Here is a 6,892-nt window from a genome sequence, read left to right as displayed (position 1 = left end):
TTTTTTTTTAATGTGTAGAAGGAGATGAAGAATTCCCCTGTCCAGCAGCTCTGCCTGGGGGTGTTAGCTGGTGACACATAGTGAACTAAACAGCAGGGCTGGGCAACCTGCTGTGGCCTCCAGCACATGCAGGGCTCTTGTTTCAGCCTAGCCTCTCATTTCCTGTGTTCCCACAGCCCTGACCACCTGGGGCGAGGTGGAAAAAATTTCCATCTGGACTTCTAAAATGCTTTCCTATTTGACTTAAGGAAAACTCGGGGATGTGAGGGTGTTCTTGCAGCAGATGGGGTTCCAGGAAGAGAGCTGAACTTAGATGAGGGCTACAGGAAGGAAGGGTCTTAATAAGGCTTGGGCGGAATTTAGAATTGCTTGTATCATTGGTTCATTCCTCCATGTAACAGACATTTATTGGGCATCTACTATGTGTCAGGTATAGTTAGGCACTGTAATAACACAGACTTCAGGACCTTCAGGACACAGTCCCTGTTCTCAAGTGACTTGTAGTCTAGTGGTAGGAGATGGCCACGTGTATCAACTCAGTGGCATGGCGCAGGTGCCATGCAGACAGCTGGAGGGTAAAGAAGGTGCTTAAGTGTGGGCATTTACTTTATCCTGGGTGGAATGTCAAGAAAGCGTTCTGAAAGATATGGTGGTGATTTCTCTGGGTCTTGAGGATGTGAGGCTGTTCTTAGGACAGATGGGGTGCCAGGAAGAGAGTTGGGACAAAGGTAGAAGAGGAACGTGAACTTGGCTTGGATCTATTGTGTGTCAGCTGTTGGTCAGAGCCAGATGGTGATGTCCAGTAGGCAATTATGTGTCTGGAGGCAGGGCCTGAAAAACCTGGGAGACACATTAAACGGGTCATTGAGAATGTAATAGAGATGAGAGACATTTCTGAGGCTGGGTACAGTTAACAGGGCATATTAGACTTGGGCATTTGGACTGTGGCTGGCAGTGCTATAGTTGGGATGTGAGTTGCCTACTAAAAAAAAGAGCACAATGGTTTGGGGTCACTATTTACATCTCTGCGCAGCAAACACATAATTACGATTGTCTTCCAGGAAGCCTGCTCTGGATTACAGGAAAGTTCTAGTCCCCGAAATCTTGTAGAGCGTGACGCCCACTTATTATGGGAAGAAATCGTGACTATGGGATGGATGGAATATTGAGACTATCACTTTCTGATACTTTTAGTGACTGTCTGAGTTCTTTAAAATGTTCAATGTCATACCTCACTCAGCTGGAATCTGAGAGGGGCAATGCTAGGCCTGTGATGGGGTCAGAGAGAGTCCAATGATGACGCTTTTTTTTTTTTTTTTTTCTGACAGAGTGAAGTGGTGCGATCTCAGCTCACTGCAACCTCCACCCCTGGGTTCAAGCGATTCTCCTGCCTCAGCCTCCTGAGTAGCTGAGATTACAGGTGACTGCCACCACACTTGGCTAATTTTTATATTATTAGTAGAGATGGGGTTTTGCCATGTTGGTCAGGCTGGTCTCGAATGCCTGACCTCAGGTGATCCACCCACTTTGGCCTCTCAAAGTGCTACGAATATAGATGTGAGCCACTGTGCCTGGCCCAGTGATGACCCTTTTGTGCAGCATTTGTTTGAGGCCTCAGGAAATAGTTGTGGAGAAGTCAGGATTCTGGGAGAACTGGGCAGCTGTGGTCTGGTCAACGGTGGTGGGGTGGGGTGGGGAGGTGACGGTATGGGGAAGGACCGGGGGTCTTCAATGTGTCTCACGAAAGGAGATAGCTCAGAAGGGATGCACACTGTACAGAAGAAGGGGTGGCCTGGACAAAGGCCACAGCTGCACCCTTCCTGGGGAGCTTGAATATCAAGGTGGGTTTTCTCCCGTCGTGAGTGGACACCAAGATCACCTCTTGAAGACCATTCCGGACCCAAGGAGTCAGTCATATTTTTTGTAGTTTAGATTTATTACAATTTCAAAAGGAATCCCTTAAGTGAATTTGCATGGGAAATGGTTAGAGGAAGATTATTCTGTCCCCTCACGGGAAGACTCCTAAAAATGTTCACGACACAGACTCCCCTCTTCCCAGCAAATCCCTCCTTTGTGTAAAGAGACGTCATCGCTGGAAAGCCCCTTTTGATTGTGCTTTTAGAAATAACTCCTGTTAATCTTCTTTGAGGGGTAGTTGCAAATTCTTCAGAGATTGATTTTTTTTTTTAAACACAAAGGGAAAGAAATAGAGTGACTGTCATTTTTATCAGAGAAGTTTAAATTTCTAATTGGCAAAGTAGGTACAACTCCATCCACCATTTAGCTGCCTCTGCCTCACTACTAAGAAGATGGTTATTTCACCCGATGAAGTACTGTATTTATAATCTGAAAAGTTATGACTGAAAGGATGAGGATGCTTTAAGCCCTGTCATCAGAAACTAGCATAACAGAGAAAGAGAGAGAGAGTGTGTGTGTGTGTGTGTGCATATGTGTGTGTGTGTGTGTGTGTGTTGGGGAAGAGGGGACCGTTGACTGCTGCTGAAAAGAATCACTCCAGCAGCCTTGGCTCCTCAGTCCCCTGGCCATCCCAGGAAGAGCAGGACCACCTCTCAGCATCCCCCAATACAGTTGGGGGTTGTGCCTTTGCTCCCCTCTCTGCTGTTGGCCTCATGGCTGACCCAGTGGCCAGAAACACTGCCAAGCCCTGACACTGCAGAAAGCCAAGGACTGTGGCTCCAAATCAAGCTGAAATGAATAGCTTTTGTTCCAAAACAATTCTGTGAGCCAAGAAAGTGTCCATGCAGATAAAGCTTGCAGTCAGTCTTGCACAAGGAGCCCCAGCCGTGTTTTGTATGCTGTCTGAGTGACTGGCGCTGTGCCCGGAATGCTGAGTGGTAAGGCTCTCCTCAGAGCCTTCCCTGTGCACCTGATCTTGGCCCATTTCTTGAGATTGTGGTTCAGCTGCAAATGCTTGTTTAGCAACAGAGATTGAAATAGGAAATCCCTTTCCTTAGTATTGGCATAAGACATTGTTCCATACTCTTTCCCTCCTTGGGAAGATTGGAGCCTTCTAGCCTCAGGAGCAGGCTGGCTGAGAGGGAGGGGGAAATTAGGATTTTTCTGATTCAGCTCTCTTCTGATATATCCAGGTTAGTCTACACCTCCTTCCTGTCTACCTGGCCATATCATGGGCTCCTTCCCAAGTTCACTTTCTCTAGGAAGCATTTATTGACCATCTGTCTTAGTCCATTTTCTGTTGCTATAACAGAGTGTTTAAGATGGGCTAATTTAAAAAGAAAAGAAGCTTATTTGGCTCATGGTTATGGAGGCTGGGAAGACCAAGGGCATGGTGACAGCTTCTGGTAAGAATTTCTTTTTTCTTTGAGACGGAGTCTCGCTCTGTCACCCAGGTGTGCAGTGGCCCGATTTTGGCTCACTGCAAGCTCCGCCTACCAGGTTCACGCCATTGTCCTGCCTCAGCCTCCCTAGTAGCTGGGACTACAGGCACCTGCCACCATGCCTGGCTAATTTTTTGTATTTTTAGTAGAGATGGGGTTTCACCGTGTTAGCCAGGATGGTCTCGATCTCCTGACCTCATGATCCACCTGCCTCGGCCTCCCAAAGTGCTGGGATTAGAGGTGTGAGCCACTGCGCCCAGCCCCTGGTAAGGGATTCCATACTGCATTATAACACGGCAGAAATGTGGAAGGGCAAGTGAGTGCATGCCAAAGAGACCTCAGGGCACTAACTCAGTTCCTTGGAAATGATCTCACTCGCAAACAGCATTAATCCATTTATGAGGCTCTACCCTTATTACCTAATTCCCTTTTAAAAGGCCCCATCTCTCAATACTGTTACATTAGTGACTAAGTTTCCAACACATGGACTTTTGGGGGACACACTCAAACCCATAGACGCAGCCTGTGATCACAGTCCCTTTTCAGCGCCTGTGCAATTAGGATCTGTATGATTCACATGAGACGCACTTTTATTCTGTGCTGTGCATTGATCATCTCTGTCTGTATACTTTATCACCCCAGCTCCCAGAGGACGACAATTATGCTGTTTATTTGTAGCAGTCATACCACTGGATCCATAAAAAGTATTCAATTAAATCTCTCTCTTTGCATTAGGTTGTCTAGCTGAGTTTTTCTTATGTGTCTTTACTGACTGGTCCCTAGAAGGCATATTGTGACAATGATAACTTCTATCACTAACACTCTTACCCTATTGTCACTGTTCCCATATTGCCTGTAGGGATTATACAACTATTTCACACTATTTATTTTCATTTGATCCCAACCACCCGTTTAAATAGATGGAGCAGACATTAGATGTTTTTTTCCCTAGTGGATGAAAATACTAAGGTTCAGAGAGGTCAATTAACTGGCCCAGTGTCACACAACTGACATGATCTATTTTTCAGTTTCACTGAGGCTAGAAAAACCAGTGATCTCATTCAGAGGACGGCTACGTGCATATATGTTAAAAAGACTTTGTGAACTGAGGGCTCATACAATGCTGCATAGAATTATGATTAATGGCAGAAAAATAGCTACTGCAAGATTGAAACAGTTCAATGAAGACAGAGCAGTATGTATGGATGGCTCTGGATTTTATTGATAAGAGCCAAAGAGTTGATTACATTTGAGGGGCCCTCCAGGTGCAGATGTGTAGCAGGCAGCGGGAGGTGACTCTGAGGAGGGTGGCAGGGACAGAGTAAATGGGTGAGGAATGACCTTCATTCTTACTGTAGGTCTCCTGTATACCCTGATATTTCCTGTCTCCATTCCTTTGCTTCTCTTGTACCCTCATCTTGGGATGCCTCTCCTCACACCAGAGCTTGAGGCTGTACTTCCAGTTGTCTCCCACACATTTCTGTGTATGTGTTCCAGAGCACGGCACAAACAAGTTTTTCTCTTTCAAAACAGGCTGCTTTCTTTTGTGTTTCCTATTTTAGATACTGACTACCACTATTGGTTTGGCAGAGAGGCAGGAAATCTTGGAATCATATTCTCTTGCCTTCACCAAATTGTATATATTATCAACGAAGTTTCAAGCACACAAACTTTTGGGGGTCACATTCAAACCACAGGACCATCCCATGATTGCTGTCCCTTTTGAGCTCCTGTGCAATTAGGATTGCAGTGTCTAAGTACACGAGACTCATCTATAGTGCTTCTAGTGACCACATTCTCTTACTTTTCCTCATTGCCTCTGCCTGAACTGCGCTCTCTCCTGCATGATTATTTCCCGCTGATACAGAAAGGTTTACTCCTCCTTTTTCTCTGCTTGGCCATACCATGGGTTCCCTTCCAAGTTCACTTCCTCTAGGAAGTATTTTTTTTTTTTTTTTTTTTGAGATGGAATCTCCCTCTGTCGCCCAGGCTGGAGTGCAGTGGCGGGATCTCAGCTCACTGCAAGCTCCGCCTCCCGGGTTTATGCCATTCTCCTGCCTCAGCCTCCCGAGTAGCTGGGACTACAGGCGCCCGCCACCTCTCCCGGCTAGTTTTTTGTATTTTTTTTTAGTAGAGACGGGGTTTCACCGTGTTAGCCAGGATGGTCTCGATCTCCTGACCTCTTGATACACCTGCTTCGGCCTCCCAAAGTGCTGGGATTACAGGCGTGAGCAACCACGCCTGGCCGACTTATCATTTTCTTAAGAGAGAGAAACCCTTGTTGGGTTAAACCTGTGTTACCACAGCATAATCTAAATTATCCTGAGTAGTGCATTCTTATTTTCTGCCAGTTAAAAATCTTTATCTTTTAAGTATCAGCTTAAATACTCTTTCTTTAAAAGCCTTCCAGAACCAACCCACCCCTAGCCAGAACTGATGTCTTTTCTTTGTGCTTTCACAGCCTGTGTAACTTACATCTATTTGACACTTAATGCCTAGTATTGTGGTCGGTCAGGTAGAGTTAGTGACACAATGAGTAAGAGTATGAATTCCAAAGCCAGACTGACTGGTTCACATATCAGCTCTGTCATTTACCAGCAGTGGGACTTTCGATGAGTTACTTAGACTTCCAAAACTTGGGTTCACATTTGTCCTTCCAGAACCTACCAGAGTGTCTGACACAATAATTATATTAAATATGTCAATAATGATGTTAAATAATACCTCCCTCTTTTTTGTCTTGCAGGTTGAACCATCAGTATAAAACATGCAGAACCAAAGATGGCGACCAAAATCCAAAGCCAGAGGGTCCTGGAAATCAGAGGGTCTTACAGCATAACAGGTAGTACAGGCCGTGGCTCAGGCTAGGCATGGAACAGACTGCAGTTCTCTCCTACAAATCAATCTAGACTGGACGGACAGTACTCTGAAGGAGGAAAGAAAAATGAATCTGATGTTACTTCTTGAAACCACATTTTCTGAAGTCACCATTTTTATGTATCTATCAACTCATCATTTTTATGTATATATCAATATGATTTTATGATCTTTTTTTTTCCTACTAATGTGATGAATTCCCTTGATTGATTTTAGAATATTAAATCACTTTTGTATTCCTGGAATAAATCCTAGATGGATGCTTGATTTTTTCTAATTCCTTAGCAAAAATGCTAATATTTTATTTAGGATTTTGCATCTGTATTCACAAGTAAGAATTTTTTTCCTCTCCTGACACCAACCAATTCTCCAACACAAACTGAGTGTCCTACAATTCAATTCAATTCTGACACTAACTACCCAGAGTTAGCATTAGCCTCCACAGATTTAAGGCCTCAGTCGCACAAGATTGTCCTAATCAGACCCCAGTTGCAAGTCCCGGGCCACCCATACTTCTGGGCAACTGGTTATAATTTGGGAGTTCTTATGACCACCTCCCGCAGGCTTGACAATTTGCTAGAATGATTAGTGGAATGCAAGAAAGTGCCTAATTAATGTTACTGGTTTATTACAAAGGATACAATTCAGGAAGAGCC

The 6,892-nt window shown here is 44.7% G+C and overlaps 1 long non-coding RNA gene across 1 annotated transcript in view; it reads left to right on the top strand.

Moving 5' to 3' along the window:
• The window catches only part of LOC105532529, a 10,083-nt gene extending 3,463 nt beyond the window's left edge, over nucleotides 1–6,620 (top strand). Inside the window, exon 3 of the long non-coding RNA XR_001004996.1 lies at nucleotides 6,106–6,620. This is a non-coding gene — a long non-coding RNA (uncharacterized LOC105532529). The remainder of the gene's footprint in view (nucleotides 1–6,105) is intronic.
• The last annotated feature ends 272 nt before the right edge of the window (nucleotides 6,621–6,892 follow it).

The sequence above is a fragment of the Mandrillus leucophaeus genome, unplaced genomic scaffold (assembly GCF_000951045.1).
Source record: "Mandrillus leucophaeus isolate KB7577 unplaced genomic scaffold, Mleu.le_1.0 Scaffold966, whole genome shotgun sequence".
Lineage (NCBI taxonomy): Eukaryota > Metazoa > Chordata > Mammalia > Primates > Cercopithecidae > Mandrillus > Mandrillus leucophaeus.
Note: the sequence above shows the minus strand (reverse complement) of the source record. Positions and strands in the feature narration are given on the sequence as shown.